Below are 20007 nucleotides of genomic sequence, written 5' to 3'. Positions count from 1 at the left end.
TCTTAATTCAAATGCAGAATGACGTCAAATGTTGCAAATTTTGAAATTACATATCTCGTATCGTATGGGAGTCAAATTTTTTGTCTTTTATTCTTTATAATCAGCATACAATTTTTATAACATATGTATAGGAAACGGAGGAACGTATAAAAAGTTTTTTTTGTAATTTTAACAAAATTGATTTTTTTTTAAATTTACAACTGCCGAAACATGAGCATTTGCGTCATTTGAAATATTTTTGTAACTGGATGTATATTTCTACAACCAACGGTTGTGATAATAAAAGCTGTGTAAGGACTTTGTGTGGACACGGCCCAATTAATAAAACTAATTGATAATTATAAATGAATTTTTAATTACAGCAAGGTATACGTTATCAATAATAAAATTCCATGCTGCTAATACTAACACTATTTAATAATACAAAAAAGGAAGAGAAAGCTTCCAATTTTTTTCGCGGTTCACAAAAGTCGTCTCCCGATTCACATTTTGAGAACTACCGACTTATAATAAAGAAGAGACGACGATTATCTACATAGTTCCATTCCAATTTTTACTGAAAGCACCTCCAGTTAAATATTTAAATTAATCTTCGTTCCTACTGTAATTAGAACGATTAGTTCAGTATGACAAATAACGAATGGTTTTCTTCTATGAGAGATGTATTATTATTAGGAAAGTTTTCAATCTTACTTTACTATACATATCTTTCAAGGAAACTTTGTGAAGGGCCAGCCTTTACTCAAAATTCAAACCTCATTGCACTATGAAAAATTAAATAACTCTGTAAAGTATACTTTTATTTTATAACAGTTGTTTTAAGTTCATGGCACTTTCCTATCTCGTCTAGGTTCAACTTACAATTCCTTACCAGAATGAGATTGTAAAATCGCGTTAAATGCAAATGAGATGTAGAAAGGGTTGATCTTTGGATTATGGTAACTTGGCGATTTTTTTGGCGAAAATTTGGCGACCAACTCCGCTACAGCAACCTTTTTTTTTTTTTTTTGGCCGCCATTTTGTCTTCACAAAGTAAAGACATGTTTCTTTTCTTTTTATTTACTCAACACTTTTTCCAACAATATACTAGCCGAATTACACTTATGCTAGAAAATTTATGTAACAAAACTCTTTAATCATGACAAATATTAACTGCCAAATTTGGATAAAGTGCACAATCGCAAACTCCTTGCGCGTTTTTCAGAATAGCACATACACATAAACCATTTACACGTCAACTTATTTTTACTTAAAAAAACATCCCAGAATTGCACAAAAATGGCATTGCACACACTTTTAACTTTATCCATCTACACTGCTATTTTCTCATAAATTACAAAAATTTGCACGAAAATGCATGAAAATTTTGTGAATCTTCAAATCCTGTAAAAAGCACATATATGAAATTACCTGATCGCGAAAAAGTATATACCCTTTCCAAGAATGAACATTTCCCCGTATAAAATAAATAAAATATCCAAAAGCTTTTACCTCTAAATTATCTATTATATTATAAACGTCACCAACGAATTTATACGCAAACATTAAAAATAGTTACAAATACTTAGTGTCAAATATTTAAATTATTTCCATACACTTTACTTCAACTGAAACGTATACCAAATTCCTACAAACATAAAATTCACAAAATAACTATCATTTAATTAAAATATCACTAAACCATGTACACGTCGACTTATTTTTACTTAAAAAAAAACATCCCAGAATTGCACAAAAATGGCATTGCGCACACTCTTCACTACATCCATGTACACCGCTTTTTTCTCATAAATTATAAAAATTTCACGAAAATGCATGAAAATACTCAACGTATACTACTCAAACGTATTTCAAAATACTATAAACATTTAACTCACAAAATCACGATCATTAAATTAAAATATAATTAAATTAAAAAACACTACTTAAAATATAAATAAGCACATACATTAAATTAATAAAAATTAAATTACAATCCTAATTACTTTAAACTAAATCATTGCTAGTAACAATTTTCCAATAATACCATATTAATTTATTTACTCCTTACATTTAGAAAATAATATCCTCAAATGATTAAATAATAAAAAATAATATCCTCAAATGATTAAAAATACTAACTTACCTAACCTTCTTCAGAATGTTCATTACGTGGCACGCACACTTCCCTACAGAAAGAGTTCCAATCGGCTGCAGTACTACTGCTAATTTCTAAATCCGAAATCCAGTAGTCAACTGGCAGTCTATTCACCAAGTAATAGGAAATTAATAAAATGTCACGCATACTCAAACTACTTTCAGCAAACCACGTACCCTTCCTTACACTCCGTTTCACAAAATGTCCATTTTCACCAGATTTCTTGCACCGCCATTCAAACTTATCTGTAATATCCTTCCTTTCACACAATCTCAACTTATTTATTATTATCAGATAAACGCATTAAAATTTAGAATTCACTTTACATAGCGCCATGCAATCCGAAAATTAATCAACACTATTTCACACAACACACAATGAAGCTTAATACAAAATAATTTTTCCAAATTTACCCCCGTTCTGATTAAAGAACTGTAATTCGTCCATTAATGTCACATGACATATCTCATGATCTCTCATTTCCCTCACACAAAATAATGCGTAATCGGAACTGAGTACTTCTCACATTATTACCAAAGTCCTAGGTAGTAACCTTTATCGCCTCCAAAATGTCGCCAAACTACCTGTTACCATATTCCAAAGATCAGCCGTAGAAAGTATTTAAGTCAAAGTTCCACTGACTTCGAGAGAGAGAATTGGGATTCCTGAATAGCGCGCGTTTGCCTTTTGGCTACGTCTCTCTAATTGTTACTACACTCGGCCGTATTACGCGTCTTTTCATAGCTTCGCTAACTAATTTAAATATTACGCGTCAACTAGTTCAGAATTGCGTTAGCTTCGGCTAAACTTCATTAGATAGTCATTAGTTAGTTCTTATTTCTTACATTTTGAGTTTAAACCGAAGTGGATGCTTTGTTGTACGCCCTGAAAAAGGGGCCAGCTGTTACATCTTTATTTTGAGCAAGTGAGGGGTAATTAACCCTTCTTGAGTTTACATTTCTGTCTTTCGACTTTTGCGATTACTCGCTTAATAGTTAACTAGGTTCCTCAACACTAGTTTAGTAGAATAAAAGGGATGAACCCTACAACTTTATTTCATGGATAAGTAGTACATTTTCATAGCTATTACAAAAGTATCAAACCACGCGCTTTACAGCAAAATAATTCACACGTGATAGAGAAAAATGATGATAATCCGTTTCTGCAACAATGAACTAATAACATATTTTAATGCTCATGCACTAATGGCCTGTCAGTGGCTGAATGGTTGAAGCCGTGGAATATTGGTAATTGAGATAAAATTACCAATATTATTCCACGTCTTGAAACCTGATAAGGGAATAATTGACCTTTAGTTAGTTTACGTCGTTTAACAAATACAAAAATAAAAACTATTTTCTTTTTGAAAGACCGTCCAGAAAGTATCACTTTAGCCGTTTGCGAAATGAAGAAATTGCAGTCATCTTAGCTTTAATGCTGTGTGCTTTTAACATACATCAAAGCATATCTAACGAGCCTTCTGTAGTTTCGTTTCAGGGCAGAATTCGAAATAATTATTATGTAAAATTCTACTAACTAGTATGCCTAAAAATTGTTTACTACATGAAAAAGGCTTGTTTCAAAACGAAATTACATAGGCATGTTGATTCATACACCTTTTATGTATAATTCTATCATCAAACTAAAAAAAAAAAAAAAATATTGATTTGCTGGAGTGAACATCAATTTCGAAGTTGACTGAATTATTTGCATATTAACTTTGTTGAATATTGCATAACATCTAAAATAATGAAATACATGTGAGAAAAGTTTAAAGTTCACCAGTTTTGTGAACTGAAGAGACAAATCTTTATAAAATTTTAAAGTTTTCTCCGATTTTTAAACAGTTTTACAGTGCAATCGCAATTCAGTTTTCCTTGGTTCATGAAGGCCACATTATATAATATACGTCTAGATTAATCATATTATTCAACTGTTGATTTACCTTAGTGGTGAAAAGAGTCGTTCCAGTAGTACAGTTGATATTGATATTGAAAGAATTAGTAGAAGTAAACGTTTCACTCATAATGCTTTGAAAGCTGCTGGATAATTAATTTATAAGTTCATTATTTATCTGAACGGGGAAAATGAACTATCAATTATAATACTTGACAGTATAGACTAGTACTAAGTTTATTCAATAATTTTTCAAAGTCTAATTTCCTCTAAATTTTATCAAAAACATTTCGAAAAATTTAGATTTGAAGAAGTAATTTTTTGTTTATTTAGAAATGTTCATGAATTTAAACCTGTTATAAGAACCAGACTTTTCGCATTTCTGCTTGGATATATTATAATATCACAACACTCGTACCTAATTTCATATTTTTCAAAGCACGGTCTCTTATTTTAAAGAAACAAAAATCTGTACTGACTGACGCTTTTGATTAAAACCAACAGAGAAATCGCTGTTTCTTTTCTATGTTATTCATACAAACTTTTAAAAAGCAAGTTATATCATTTTAAATACCAAGAAATATCCAGTGACAACTTTGCTTATTAGATCAAAGGGGCAATTTGCCCAGAAGGGCTATTAATTTCGTTTTGGCATTTTGCGTTGATTCATTATAAATAGCGAATCACTTTTTAACTTGCCGCCAGCAAATATTAGAGCCCTGTATCATATTTAAAGAAATTAAATAATGAAGAATCTGCGTAAACGTATGTATGTTTCTCGCACTGTGATAAAACAACGGTACCTAGAGCCATCAAATTTTGAATAACGTACGTCTCCATCCAAATATGGGCATTTGGAATTTAAAATTTGTTTTATTTTCTGTTTCATATTTTGTAAAGCATTTATGAGTTTTTGCTTAAGGAACTCAACGATTTCAAAGCAAGCAATGGCAACACTGTACGAGGGAAAAACACTTATCTCCAGGGCGCGAGATTGTGCATCGGGAATTCTAAATATAGGCATTTTTAAATATTTTGTGATATTGCTATTGCATTGAATTTTATGGATTAAGTGCGAAGAACATGATATTTAATAAATAAAGGTAACACACGAAATGTTAATAAAACGCCCCTTTAGGCCTAATATAAAACCTGAAAGCTTCAGAATTTTTAAAATTTTTTATTTATTTATTTTTTTCCTTATTTAGATGTAGCAGTTTTATGTAATTTTATCTATTGGTGAAATCAGTAGACTAATCAAAATTTGTGACAGCTTTTGTTTTCAGAAGAAATTTTATAATTATATAGCATTTTCATTTGTTAATTCAAACGAAGATCTCTTCTCGATTGTTCATGTGGGAGAAAGATCTAAACTCGTTCTGATATAATAATGAGATTTTTCGTATTTTAAAGTAGATGCTAACAGCACGACGAAATCGCTAAATTCATCTTTAGTCTAGGAACTTATTCGGTCGCTATAAATTGAAAAGACGAAAACAAAAACCTCTGTTTAACATTAAATTACTAAATGCATAACTGTTTTCCATCACATAATTAGAAACGTTTCAATTTATTTACTGCATATGCCCGTTAAAGTAGAACAAAGGTTATCATTTTTAACAAATCACCTTTAAAAACATCTCAATTTAATTTTCAGCCGTGCTTCAAATTTCTAGAATAGAATACCCTGTCATATAGATAGAATACACTGTCATATGAAACTTCCATGATGGATTTGAAAGATGTCCAGAAATAAGGATTAGCAAGACAAATTTAATATATAATACAGTGTAAAATACATAAAAAAACCCTCTAGCCTTCTAAGAAATAATAATAAATTTCGCTAAATTCATGAGTAAACAATGAATATTCTCTCCTTGTAGTTGTAACGGTCACAGCACGCAATTTGCCCATTCTTCTGGCACTGTGGGAGAAAAGGAAAGGAGAAGACATTTTTGCCTGTGTTTTGTCGCTTGAAAGCAGATACATTCGTCGAATGCACTGAAGCCTCTTATTATGCGGAATAGGTGCGCAGCTCTTTCGTTTTAAATTTGACTCTAAAACAGATGATTCAGTGCATAATACAAACTAAACGCAATTCATAAGGATTTTATTACATGAATGGATAAAGAAACAATACTTCTTTTTTGCAATTTTAAATGTATAGACATGCGCTGAAATGACGCCCCTGCGTCATAACTGTATTGTTAGTTCAGATTTTGTTTGAGATTTCAGGTATTCATAAGAAACTGTTCAACGCAAAAAAAAATGATCTGTGTTAAAACTGATATTTATTTGATAATATTTACATTTAGAAATTAGCGTTTTGTTTTTCTTGTACGTGAATTTAACCTAAATTTTACTCAGGAATTAATTCACACAATTTTTAAAATAACATAAATATGACTAATATTCTTGCCTCTGTCTTGAATATTAGTCATATTTATGTTATTTTAAAACCTGCTCACCAATGGAAAAGGAGTGAGTCTAAAAACAACTTTTAAAAACTTCTTGCAAATTTTTTCTTACAATACTATTAAAAGACTCTACTAAACTAAACTTTCTTTCAAACGCACCTAAAATACCATAAACTAGTTTGCTCCCGAAGAATAGAAATATGCGTCTGATCGCTCACGAAATTGAACTTTATTCAAAATCTAAGGAGTTTTATTGATGTCAGTTTCAAATAAACAACTTTTTTATTTTTAAAAGGTAATTCTGCAAAGTTTAAAAATTAAATTTCGGATTCTAATCATTTATATAATGAAACAGATTATTACTTTATATTATACAAAAGTATAAAATTAACGGATAGAATTCGGCAAAACGCACATCATATAAAAGGAGTCTACAAACTCATAAAATTTAAGAATTATAACATAAACATATAAAAACCATAAATTATTAACAGAAGAATAACTGAACGTTAAACAGGTATTTAATTTTACAGCAATGGAGTCTCAATAATATTTATGCATAAACGCTTACTGTTTGAAAAGTTTGGCTAAATATTTAATCTTTATATATCCAGTATCGCGTACGATGTTTCAAAGAATTCATTTACCTGAATTACTCAGATAGCGAGCAGTTTATGACTTGAACTGGGCTTGTCACAAGCTGAAATGGCAAACAGTTAAATGTTAATTTGTGGTATGATCAATAGGCTACGGAGCAAATTCGTTAGCAAGTCTATAGTTTCAGAAAGAGTAATTCCAAGCTGTTAAAAAAATCAGGTATACCTTCTTCTTGCGCTCGCTTCCTAGCCTTCCTTCCTTTCAGGAGATCCACAGTTGTTTCTCAGCACAGCATTAAAACTACAGTTTGTTGCATGGGAAGATGAGCATCTGTTTAAATTTAAGGCTTTATGAACAACGGCTATTTACCAGAAATCCTCTTATTGTGTTCCACCGACTCGTTTGCATGGAACTCGACTGCGTTTGCCACGCGGAGCAGATAACTGCGAAACTCGATAATACTCACAGATTAGTCTAGTTACTTTTTACACTTTAACCCATGTCCACGTCATGATAATCTAACCCCAAAACGTATACGGGGTTTAAGTCTTAGAAACAGCAAAAGGAACACGGTAAATAAGACCGACATTCTCGAAAGGTGTATATACAGATAGAATGTCCTGTTAATAGGCAACACTGTTTTATCTTTTCGAGGTTTCCTGCTAATTTCTGATTGGGCAAAAATCTCTTTAGACGCTTACGTTGATCTTCATGTGTTTGTTAATGAATCTAAATAAACGAAGCGCCGCCCAGACGGCATGGTGCTTAGGGAAGCCAACTGCGATACTGAAGGGCCAGAGTTCGGATTCCGAAGATGGCATGGATGTTTGTAAATGTATAGTGTCTTTGCGGCATGGGAGCACTCTATATATATATCGAGCTGAAAGTTCTCTCGAGAGGTTGGTTGTAGAAAAAAAGGGTTGGGAGACCCTCGGACCTGTCCCTCCCCGAGTTGCTCTCCATCAAAATTGGAGGCAGAACTGAACGAAGTCGACTGTCACCTGCTCTTGCCGACGACATTAGCACTTGCCATCTTACTCTCCTTGCCACGATGGATTTCGTGGACTTGCTCTGATGTTACCGTCAGACAAGTGGGATAAGTCACAACACAACACAAGCTTGTATAAACATATGATATCACCTGCTGTAGCGAAGGTCAAATTTATTTACTAATGTCCATGCACATGAAGCACCTATAGTCAACCAGTACCTTGAAAATCATTTATTTCAGGAAATCACCAGGCAGCCCCATCACTAGAAGTCAACATTTACGGTACCACCAAAGAAAACAGATAGATCTCCTGTTCCCAATTCCAAGATCACTGAAGATCACTGAACGACCGGCCGGCAGTGGCAGTTAAAGCGTACATGAGCTTTACTTCTACCTGAAGAGTCCGATAACTTGATAGATTTTTGACAGAAAACAGTGAGCTTTCATTATGTGAAGGGTGGCATGTTGTATTCCGTAAGAAGGTTTCATTCTCATCAGTTATTTTTGCAGAAACTTTTGTCGTTTTCATATTACTCATATGACTTTTGAATAAAAACATTCCGTAATTTGTTTTTTGAAGGGCAAATTCAGGGATCATTACAGAGTACAATAAGTGATATTATAAACGCCTATCCTAAATTTTGCATTTATATCATGTTTGTCTTAACAGCTATGGCCTTAAACCTATGTTTCTCAACTTCTGAAAATAGTGTATTTAACCACATACAGAGATGACGACTAAACCATAAAAGATCATACATTATAAATTATGACACATTTCGGTTTAAAGGCTTTTAATTGCGAATATGAGTTATTCAGGATAAAGAACATCAGCTAATGTCTTAACGATTGCGAGAAATAAAAAAAATAAAAAAAACTGTGGGTCACCTAGTTTGATAATGATTATTAGAAATGATAATGAATATAAAGTCTTTGTATTGTTATCGATATTAATATTTGTGTAAAAATGTGTGTACATTTTTCATTTGCGTAATTGCAAACTTTTTTATTGAAAGAAATTGAATACTTTAAAATAACTTTCTTTTATTTACATACAATATATATTAGGCATGAAGATAAGCTTCGGACATGCCATCAGTTTATTAAGAAAGAAACAGGGTCTTCATTTCAACAGAAGCTGGATATCTATGACTTAGAAAATATAAAAATTAATCGCGCTTGTTGAAGGTAAATAGTCATTCAATAAATTTCAGTAATGATGGAAAATTTTTTATTGAACGTTATAAGTTACGCAAATGATAAGCCGTCAAAAAAAAAAAAAAAAAAAAAAAAAAAAAAAAAGGGGAGCAATCTTAATTTTTATGTTATAATCATTTACATTCAAAAGTTTTTAAAAGTGTTAATGCTTGAATTATCTCTATTATGATAATTAAAGAAAGTGAAGTTAGGAAGTTTCCAGTAATCCATCCAAACGGGAAAATGCAACGTTCCTGAAATTATTTTCTGTATTATGCACGCATATTAAAATAACTTAGTTGGGTGCAAGAAATTCCGTATTGAATCGTCGAAAATTTAACAAAATTTAAACTCTGCTAATTAAAAAAAAGTAGATGACTGAAGTAAAGAAAGCAAGGATGTATTTACTTTCACAGTCCTGCCTTTGTCAATAATTTTTTAAGGAAGGATTTACGTAACGAATGGTGTATTGGTGTATTGTGAATACGGCAAAGCACACTAGGGCTATCTGCCTAAGGGGAGGGATGCCTTCGTGGAGGACTTTCTAAGGGAAACTGGCTCGTATACACGTTACACATGGGGAAAACCACGAAAACTCCCATGCAGCCAGCCTGTTCGCGGGATTCGATCCTTGAACCGAAATAATAGTGTTCAACGATTTTACCGCTCGGCCGCTAGTGGGCCTTACCTAACGAATCAGAAGGCGGCATAACCTCTTTGAATCAAAACTTCTCATACAACTTATACTACAGCAATCTGTGGCCATTATTAGTCAGAGTTTCTATTCAGAATCTATTCAATTAATTCTGTACGGAAAAAGGTACTTACATATTAACTAAGATTTTTTTACAAATAAAAAAAGTAAAATTCACTTTTCAGGGGGGTTTTCGCGCTTTTTTTTTTTCCTAGAAAGATTCTTAAGCTAGTAAGTCCGTAAACATTATCAAAGTACTTCAGTAACATAAAACAAAGAAAACATACTTTAACAATTTAAAATACATATGTGAATTATTAAATAAAGATTATGTGATACAATAAAGAGCCAAAACAGTTACATTGTGCTTCAAATATTTCTGTGCTATTCTTCCCCTGAAGTAAACATCTGTTTTCGCTTAAGAAAAATCAGAGAATTGCGGAGACTCAGCTTCGTGCAATTCTTGAAAAAGGGCGACTACCTGGGAAACGTATCTCCTCATTTTTCCTTTTATAAAATTTTCAGCAAAATTCTGTATTCCTGCAGAAATTTCACCGCAGTTTCTTTCATTGCTGGCAAATTCTACAAACTCATATTTTAAAACTAAGTTTAAGGCAAACAAATATCACGATTTCTTTATAAAAACAGTTGGAGCTTGGAATATAAGAAAAAAGAGCACAAACGAAGTTGCTTGACTGACGGATTGTCATAAGCATGATTGCCGCAAGAATGGTTATGCGCATGGATGCCACAGGTTGGCACATTCTGAAAATTTGGCGATTTTTACTAAAGTGGTTATGTTAATCTATAAATACTCGGAAAAATAACTATAATTCTGAATAAAACAATTCAGTAATATTGCACCGATAGTGACATAATTTTTTTCCCTCTTGAGTAAGGTGTGATATGGACTTAACTGATTTAATGCTTTCAATACAGGAATTCGGACAAAACAGCAATAAAATATAATTCTGTTAAATTGCTTTTACTTAACATTCTCCAAAACAACTTTATAATTCACACTGATTTGAACATACTGACACTGGAAAAATATTTGACTCATTCTTACATACAGCATTTCTCAATTTACTAAAGATTTACGCTTTAGCGGTTATGAAATAAAACTGATTATATGCACTTAGACTATTAATTATATCTAGCATACATAATTAATTATTGGAAAGGGAAAAAATAATAGCAGACCTGTATTATATGCAATTAATTTATTTTGCCTTTTAATTTTCAAAAATACTTAATGAAGATACTGTATTTTGTTCTACAACTTTCTAGGTTCCAGACATTGCATTTTGAATTCGTTGCCAATGTTCTTTAGAGGAGTAGGAAACTGCTAAAATATTTTGTGGATAGAATTCGCATCTTACTAAAATTTGATAAACTGCATCGTTCACTCGTCGAATATCCTTTGCCAGTCGTTCATTGATTATATCTTCTTCAGTCTTACTGCTAACACCTTTACTTACTGGTTGATCATTCGCTTGCTCCAGTGATTGATATGCAACCTGCGATTGGAGTAATGGCATCGAATTCCGCTTGTATCTCAGAACTGTTAGATATATGATTACAATTAATCCTATAATTATAAATAGCCCTGCAACCCCCATCAACACTTCAAATCCAAATTCCGATGAAGTTTTAGTTTCTTCAATCACTGGTACTACGCTTGCATCAGAATTCGTTGCGGTATTGTTGACCGAATTCGCCCTTTGTTTATCTTCATTCTGCATAGCAGGTTTGGTTACTACCATATCTATATCATGTTCATTAAGAATGAGACGAATAACATTTTCCCACTCATTTAAAGACATCATATTAGTGGAATTATGTATCCTTGATGTGTCTCGTTTGCCTATTTCTGATGGTTTGAGATAATTCGCTGAAAGGGAGGCTGATTCATGCCGAAATTTTTTTCTTGGTTTCCATCGTTTAGTAGATGCAGGTTTCAAAGTATGTTCTTCTGTTTTGAGTTCCGTCGTTTTAAATGTAGCTGCGTCATATTCTTTATAAATATCGACTTCAACATCATCTCTTCTGGTTATATATTCTGTTGTATAAAAGTTTTCCGCTTCAGGAAATTCAGTATAACTTGGTGTAGTAGACAGTGATTTTAGAGAAAAGTTTTCTGCTGTGTCTGAAGTACTTGCATGTAACATCATAGTGCTTTCAGAGAACAGAACGTTATTTGAAAATGCTTCCATGTGATTTTTGTCTTCTGTTGTTTCATCTATAGGGTCCTGGTGAAATTCAGTAACAGTTTCTGACGCTTCAGCAATCGGCAATATTTTTTGCGCGTTTTCGGTACTGAATGTTATATAAGAGGATTCAGTTAATTCAGTTGAAGGTAATGTTGAGGTTAAAAATTGTTTACTGAATGTTATATCAGAGGATTCAGTTAATTCAGTTGAAGGTAATGTTGAGGTTAAAAATTGTTTACTGAATGTTATATAAGAGAATTCAGTTGAAGGTAATGTTGTGGTTAAAAAGAGCTTCAATTTTTTACTTAAATCTCTGGTTGTTATTTTATGAATGGAGATCTCTACACCGTTATCATTATTAAAGATATTCCTCGTAATATTTCTTGGGAAGACATGTACGAGATATTTTGCCTTTAGATTTTTATTTACACCTTCTTTCAATCTTCTGTTTGGTATAGCCTTGAAAATAGGCTTTTTATATAAAAGGTATCTATTCAGTCGCCTATATTTTGGACCAATAATATGGGGATTCATACCAGTTTGAAAAGGATGATTCTTTTTTCTTTCAAAATGGCTCTGCCCAAATTTTCTTTTAAAAATTCTACTACTTTTGTTGGATTTTAAATACATAATATTTCGCTTACGTTTTCTGTTTTCTTTTGAATGTTTTCGAAAAAAGCCATTGTCTTTGCTACGAATGGAAACTTGGGGTTTCTTTTGGTTATAGCGTTCAAGAGAGTTCGTCATTTTATAAAATCCTTTTAAAACCAATGGGTCATTTTCAATCAAACTGCGAGAAGAAATTGAAAGGTTAGACGAATTACGGACAAGAGTGTGGTTTATGTGTGGCTCATAAGGAGAACGTTTAATAATTTCAGTTGAATTATTTACAATAATATTATCCAAGCCGCGTAAGTGATTATAGTTGCTTGACGATATTTCAAAATAATTCATCAATACCCTAGAGTTATTTCCGTTTAAATCACTGGAAAAAGTAGGTGGTAATTCAATCTGTTCTTTATACTCTTCATCAATGAAAGAAGGCAAAATTTTCTTGATTGTATGCTGCATTGTTTTTATAATGCTTTCTTCGCTCTCTTCGTATGTCGATTCATTCAAAGGATTTTGCCATTTATGAGAATTACTGCTGCCAAACGTGTTGAATAAAAAACCTCTGCCTTGGTTATAGTTCAAAACTTCATCTTTTGGTTTTCGCAGCCCATTATTCATTACAGATATGAGATCTTTTTGAGAGCTATCTTTATTTCTTTTGAGTACAAACGCTTTGCGTTTGTTTACGTTTGCACCAACATACAGTTTAGGGAATTGATCTTTATTTTGATCCATATTAAAGACGGCACGATTTTCCTTCTCAGAGGTTTTAACTTTAGGATAATATTCGAAAATGTACAATGATTTGCCCTTACCTTTCAATTCATCCTTGAAATAAGGTGGTAAAATTTTCTTTACTATGTGATGCACCGTTTTTACAATTCGCTCTTCTTTTTGCTCGTATCTAGATTGATTTAAATCTGAATTTTGAAATTTTAAACTAAATTCTCTTTCCTTAGCAGATTTCTGACACATTCCGAGTACAAAATAAACAAAAATGGAAAATAGTAAACAAAAGTAGTGCATCATATGAAGCTTATACAAAATTAAAAAATAAAGATACTGTGATTTTAAAAGAATTACATAAACATTTGTTTCCTTATCTACATTATTATAATGATATGCATTATTGTGTTCATTTTTAAGACTGTATTTTGTTTTGCTTTGTTATAAACATGCAAGGTATTGGTTATGAAAAACAATGCATTCTACACAATTTTAATGGTAGTGATTTGTGATATTTGTTACACGTATTATGTAACATCGATATTACAAAACTAAATGTCATTCTTCTTTTCACTGTTTTACCTTATGATCATAACAATATACTTAATTTCTTCTCTAATAAAATAAGGTCTTTACAGTAAATGTAAAGTTAACAAGTTTATAAGCGTTTTTAAAATTGTAAGTTTATATATTTTTTTTATAAATTAAATTTGTAAAAAAAAATACTGTTTTTTTTTTTTTTTTTTTTTTTTTTTTTTTTTTTTTTTTGGTGTGTGTGTGTGTGTGTGTGTATTTGAAATGAATATGAGCTTACTGGATTATGGCGAAGCATATTAGGTCTATATGCCTCAGGAGCTATATAGAGAGATTTTTTTACGGGTTAGTGGCACATATCCATGACACTTAGAGGAGGGATTTTTCTAAGAGTAACTTGCACGTATCCACGATACTTGCCTATATTTATTAAATATCATGTTCTTTGCACTTAAACCATAAAATTCAACTCAACGGCAATATCACAAAATAATTTTAAAAGTGCATATTTTTAAAATTTCGGATACACAGTCTCGCGCTCTGAAGATAAAAAATGCTTTTTTTTTTTTTTTTTTTTTTTGTATAGTGTTGCCATTGCTCGCTTTAAAATCGCTGAGTTTGTTAATCAAAAATTTGTTAAAGTTTTACAAAATATGATATAGATAATAAAAAAATTTCCAAATTCCAAAATTTGGGCTTCCCATTTATATATGCCCATATTATAGGGGAGGATTACGTTATTCAAAATTTGATGTCTTTACCGTTATTTTATTTTATTTTATTTTATTTTTTCCCCACAGTGCGAGAAATACACATACATTCATACAGATTTTTCGTTATTTAACTTCTATAAATATAGTTGAAAAGTTAAATGCCGTTTATAGTGAGTGAACCCATGCAAAATGCCAAAAAAGAAATTATTAGCCTTTTCTGGGCAAATTGCACCTTTGGGCTAAAAATAATTAAGAAAACTGTGAAAATTTCTGGTATTTTTATTTAACTAATACTGTTTAAAAATGTCTTCTATCGAATAATCAGTTATCGAATAATCAGATCTTGATTAGCTTAGATTAAAATCTAAGCTACTTCATGACAGTTTACTAGTGCTTATACCAGGGATGGCCAACCTGCGGCTCTTTGAAGGATTACTTGTGGCTCTCGTTAAATGTTCCCCAGTTCCCTTTTCATTTTTGTGTTATTATATTTTAAAAAATTATAGTTCCGTATGTGCTTCAAAATGTCTTTTAAATTAAAGTCAACAAATATGAAAGACTAAGTGCAACGTTGTAACAAATTTCATTTCCGCACATCGTCTCTTGATTTTTTTCTGGATCCATTTGAAATTAACGTAATTCAAGGGATAATTACAATTAAAATTAATCGACGACGATTACTGAATTTTGGAAATTTGTGTCAGAATCGAAGTATCCTGATTATAAAAGGCTGCTTGTCGAATTATTTCAATTTTCGAAACAACGTACTTATGTTGTTTCGAAATTCCATTTTAAAATTCGTGAAATCCAAACACCGATCAGTGTTAACTAACCAGCATCTCAAAGAAATACTGAGAAGTGCTGTCACCAATTATTCATCAAATTTTAAAGGATTATCAAGAGAAGTAAAATAAATGTGTTTAATATTTAAATTCAATACACATATTTTGTACTTTTATTTTATATGTTTTCAATAAATATAATTTCTGTAAAAGAAATTTTTAATACCTTTTTTGCATACCTTTTTAAATACATATTTAATTGCAACGCAAAAAATTTCAAATTTTGAAAAATGGCCCTGACTATCAAGGAGCTAGTCCACCCATGGCTTATACCAAAGTACTATTTAATTTCGCCTCCACATATTCTTTATCATTTTTAAACACGCTGGCATATTCTTGCTGTGAAAGCAAATGAACTTCTTATCATGTAATCGACAAAAACTTGTATCAAAGTTCTGTAATCGATTACGTAAAGCTTTTTAAAGGTTCCTCTTAAAAGAGGAAAGATTATAAACGAGAAGCGCGCGAACTGAATCGATCACAAATGAGATCACTAAAATTGTCTGGAACAGGGAAATTGGTCAGCTGGAATTACTTAAGCAAAGGTTGAACTACATTTCTTCTAAGATAGTGAAAACTACGCAACAACATTTAAAAGAACTTTGATCCTACACGTAAATGGGAATTCTTTTAGACTTTCAAATTCTGATTGGTTTTCTGTTGAACTGCACAAACATTTAAAAATATAACCATAAAATCTCGGATTTTAATGGGATCTGAAAAAGCAGTCCCAAAGCTGCTAATGAGGAAGCAATTTTCTCTGGCCAAGTTTCCACTTTTTTTGGCATCTACGGCGCTCTACTATCATAAGGCTACTTTAAGCCTTATTACTAACTTTTGAAGGCATCTAACTGACGATGGCGTTTTTTTACAAATGACATGTTCTCATGTGTGAAACATCCATCTGTAAAACATCGGGCAACTGACGTAGAATTTCTCAACTACGCACTTATTTTTCTCCCCAATATTTCCTGTATTTTTCCCATGCCTAGGAATAGCTGTTAAATTTTAAAAACGGATTGTATATGCTTATGTACTTGAAACTTCTTAATATTTAAACTAGTTAAAGGCAGCAGTTTAGTCCAAGGCAACCACTTTTTCCTTTCGATTTCATTATTTTAATTTCAGAAAAGGATAATTTCCACAGCACGTTTTTAAAATGATGGTTGGAATAGAAAAAGAAATTTGGGTTATGGCAAAGCACACAAGGACTTTGTGTCTAGAAGAAATACCTTCGTGGAAGATATTTTACGGTAAAATAGCTCTTATTCACATTACACATGGCAAAGACCATGAAAATTGCCATGCAGCAAGCCCGTTCACTAGAATTTAGCTTCGGTAGAACTAACAATGTTCACAAGGTCACCATTTCGGCCATTAGATGCGCATGTTGAGTTCGGAAGTAAAAGTTTTTTTTTGCGCTATTATTTCTGATTATGAAATATATTGAATTCAAGCATAAAGGCAAAAGGCAAATCCAAAAATACCTGGAAATTCTGCTTCATGGTAAAATCACATGACAAATTTAACAAGATTTGAAGGTAACAATGATATTTTTTCTTAATAATAAGCAACTTAATCTAACCAAAACTTATACTAACTAAAATTGTTGCAAGTGACGAAGTGATGACAGTGTGGTATAGGTTAAAATCAAATGAATTCACATCTCCCTGACAAGGCCTTTGCCAAAGACAATACAAAGCGGTGCAGTCGCCCCCTGGCGGCAGAATTTAGAAACAACAAAATATTTCGAATTTAAGAAGAAATCTCGCGACAGAATTAAGGAATCGCAGTTCGCACTCGGCGGCGAAGATCCTAGCGTTTGCCCTGCTCCGTGGTAAATACACCCCAAATTTTTGAAAGGAAAGAGTAGGTTAAACATTTTTGCAAGAGCTTCAATTTAATACGCGTGCTTCAATTTAATATACGAGCACACCAGCGGTCGAGAGGTAAAGTCGCTGAACGCTGGTAGTTCTAACCTGGGTTCGATTTCAGGAGAAGGGGCTGCCCGCATAGGGGTTTTCGTGGTTTTTTCCACGATGTGTAACATGTATACAAGACAGTTTCTCTTAGAAAGTCCTTCACAAAGACATCCTTTCCCTTAGGAAAATAGCCCCAGATTAGTGCATAGCCATAATTAAATAAACTAACCAATTTAGTACACATGTAAGAGTGCTTATTCAATCCAGCCTATCTCTTTCATACTATTTGTACAATAGTATTTTATGAAGAGTGTTCCTACAAAGCATAAAATGCATATTTATAATCCAAAATTGAGTGACATATCTAGTGCAGCTTCATTACGTGCTGGTTGGGAAGCAATTTCGTTCGCGATTTTTTTGTGTTGTTTATAAGACAATAGGCAAGAATACATAACTAGCAAAACGCAGTAAAAATTAAATTCTTCGCATAATAGATGATGCGACATCATTTGTAGGTCCTCAAAAGATATTTACTATTGGTTAAAATTGTCTTCAAGGAAAGCCCCCCCCCAATCAGAAGATTAATAGTCTGTACTTGGTAAAGACATTCTCTTATGTCTTTACTTATATTATCTCCTGTGGTTGCCCATCTTACTAAATCGATAATTAATTTCTTGGTTGATCTTTACATTATGGTAACTTGGCGTTTTTTTGGCGAAAATTTGGCGACCAACTCTCCTACAGCAACCCTCTATTTTTTTTTCCCGCCGCCATTTTGTCTTCACGAAGTAAAGACATGTTTCTTTTCTTTTTATTTACTGAACACTTCTTCCAACAATCTACTAGCCGAATTACACTTATGCTAGAAATTTTATCTAACAAAACTGCTTAATCATGACAAATATTCACTGCAAAATTGGGAAAAAGTGCACAATACCATACTCCTTACGCGTTTTTCAAAATAACACATACACATAAACCATGTACACGCCGACTTATTTTTACTTAAAAAAACATCTCAGAATTGCACAAAAATGGCATTGCGCACACTCTTCACTATATCCATGTACACTGCTTTTTTTCTCATAAATTAGAAAAATTTCACGAAAATACATGACAATTTTCTCAATCTTTAAACCCGGTAAAAAGAACATATATGAAATTACCTGATCGCGAAAAAGTATTTACCCTTTCCAAATATGAACATTTCCACATATAAAATAAAATATCCAAAAGCTTTTACCTCTAAATCATCTATTACATTATACACGTCACCAACGAATTCATACCGCAAGCATTACAAATACTTAGTATCAAGTATTTAAATTATTTCCATGCACGTTTACTTCAACTTAAACGTATACCAAATTCCTACAAACATAAAATTCACAAAATAACTATCATTTAATTAAAATATCACTAAACCATGTACACGTCGACTTATTTTTACTTAAAGAAACATCCCAGAATTGCACAAAAATGGCATTGCGCACACTCTTCACTATATCCATGTACACTGCTTTTTTCTCACAAATTAGAAAAATTTCACGAAAATACATGACAATTTTCTCAATCTTTAAACCCGGTAAAAAGAACATATATGAAATTACCTGATCGCGAAAAAGTATTTACCCTTTCCAAATATGAACATTTTCACATATAAAATAAATAAAATATCCAAAAACTTTTACCTCTAAATCATCTATTACATTATACACGTCACCAACGAATTCATACCGCAAGCATTACAAATACTTAGTATCAAATATTTAAATTATTTCCATGCACGTTTACTTCAACTTAAACGTATACCAAATTCCTACAAACATAAAATTCACAAAATAACTATCATTGCTAATGACAATTTTCCCAATAATACCAAATTCCTTTTTCCACCTTACATTTAGAACAATGCATAAAAATAATATCCTCAAATAATTAAAAATACTAACTTACCTAATCTTCTTCAGAATCTTGATTACGTGTCCGATAAACTTTTCTTTAGTTACGGCCATGGGATCCAAAAATTCACGAACACTGTTTCACACAATACAGAATGAACCAAATACAAAATTTCCAGATTTTTTCCCGATTTCCCCCTTATTTCCGATTAAAGAACCGTAATTCGTCCATTAATATCACTTGACATATCCCATGATCTCTCATTTCCCTCACACAAAATAATGCGTAATCGGAACTGAGTACTGCTCACATTATTACCAAAGTCCCAGGTAGTAACCTTTATCGCCTCCAAAATGTCGCCAAACTACCAGTTACCATATTGTAAAGATCAACCAATTTCTTCTGTACTAGTATCGACATTTTTCTTATTTCAAATAATAATTGCCTAATAAAATATTTAATTTTTAATGTAACTGAAATGCACAGAATTTTTTAAAAATGTGTTTATTTCAAAACAGGTTAAGTATAAAGTAGACAAGTTGAGAAACTAAATTAATAAAACATTTTTATACAAAATAATTTGAATAATAATTTTCTGATCTTAAAAATCCTTA

The 20007-nt window shown here is 31.9% G+C and overlaps 1 protein-coding gene across 1 annotated transcript in view; it reads right to left on the bottom strand.

Moving 5' to 3' along the window:
* LOC118188199 (uncharacterized) overlaps nt 1-20007 on the bottom strand; it is a 38826-nt gene that overhangs the window by 18103 nt on the left and 716 nt on the right. The window lies entirely within an intron of this gene.

The sequence above is a fragment of the Stegodyphus dumicola genome, chromosome 2 (assembly GCF_044657685.1).
Source record: "Stegodyphus dumicola isolate Sdum_Otavi_A_Nest chromosome 2, ASM4465768v1".
Lineage (NCBI taxonomy): Eukaryota > Metazoa > Arthropoda > Arachnida > Araneae > Eresidae > Stegodyphus > Stegodyphus dumicola.
This window is presented reverse-complemented; position numbering and strand designations above follow the sequence as displayed.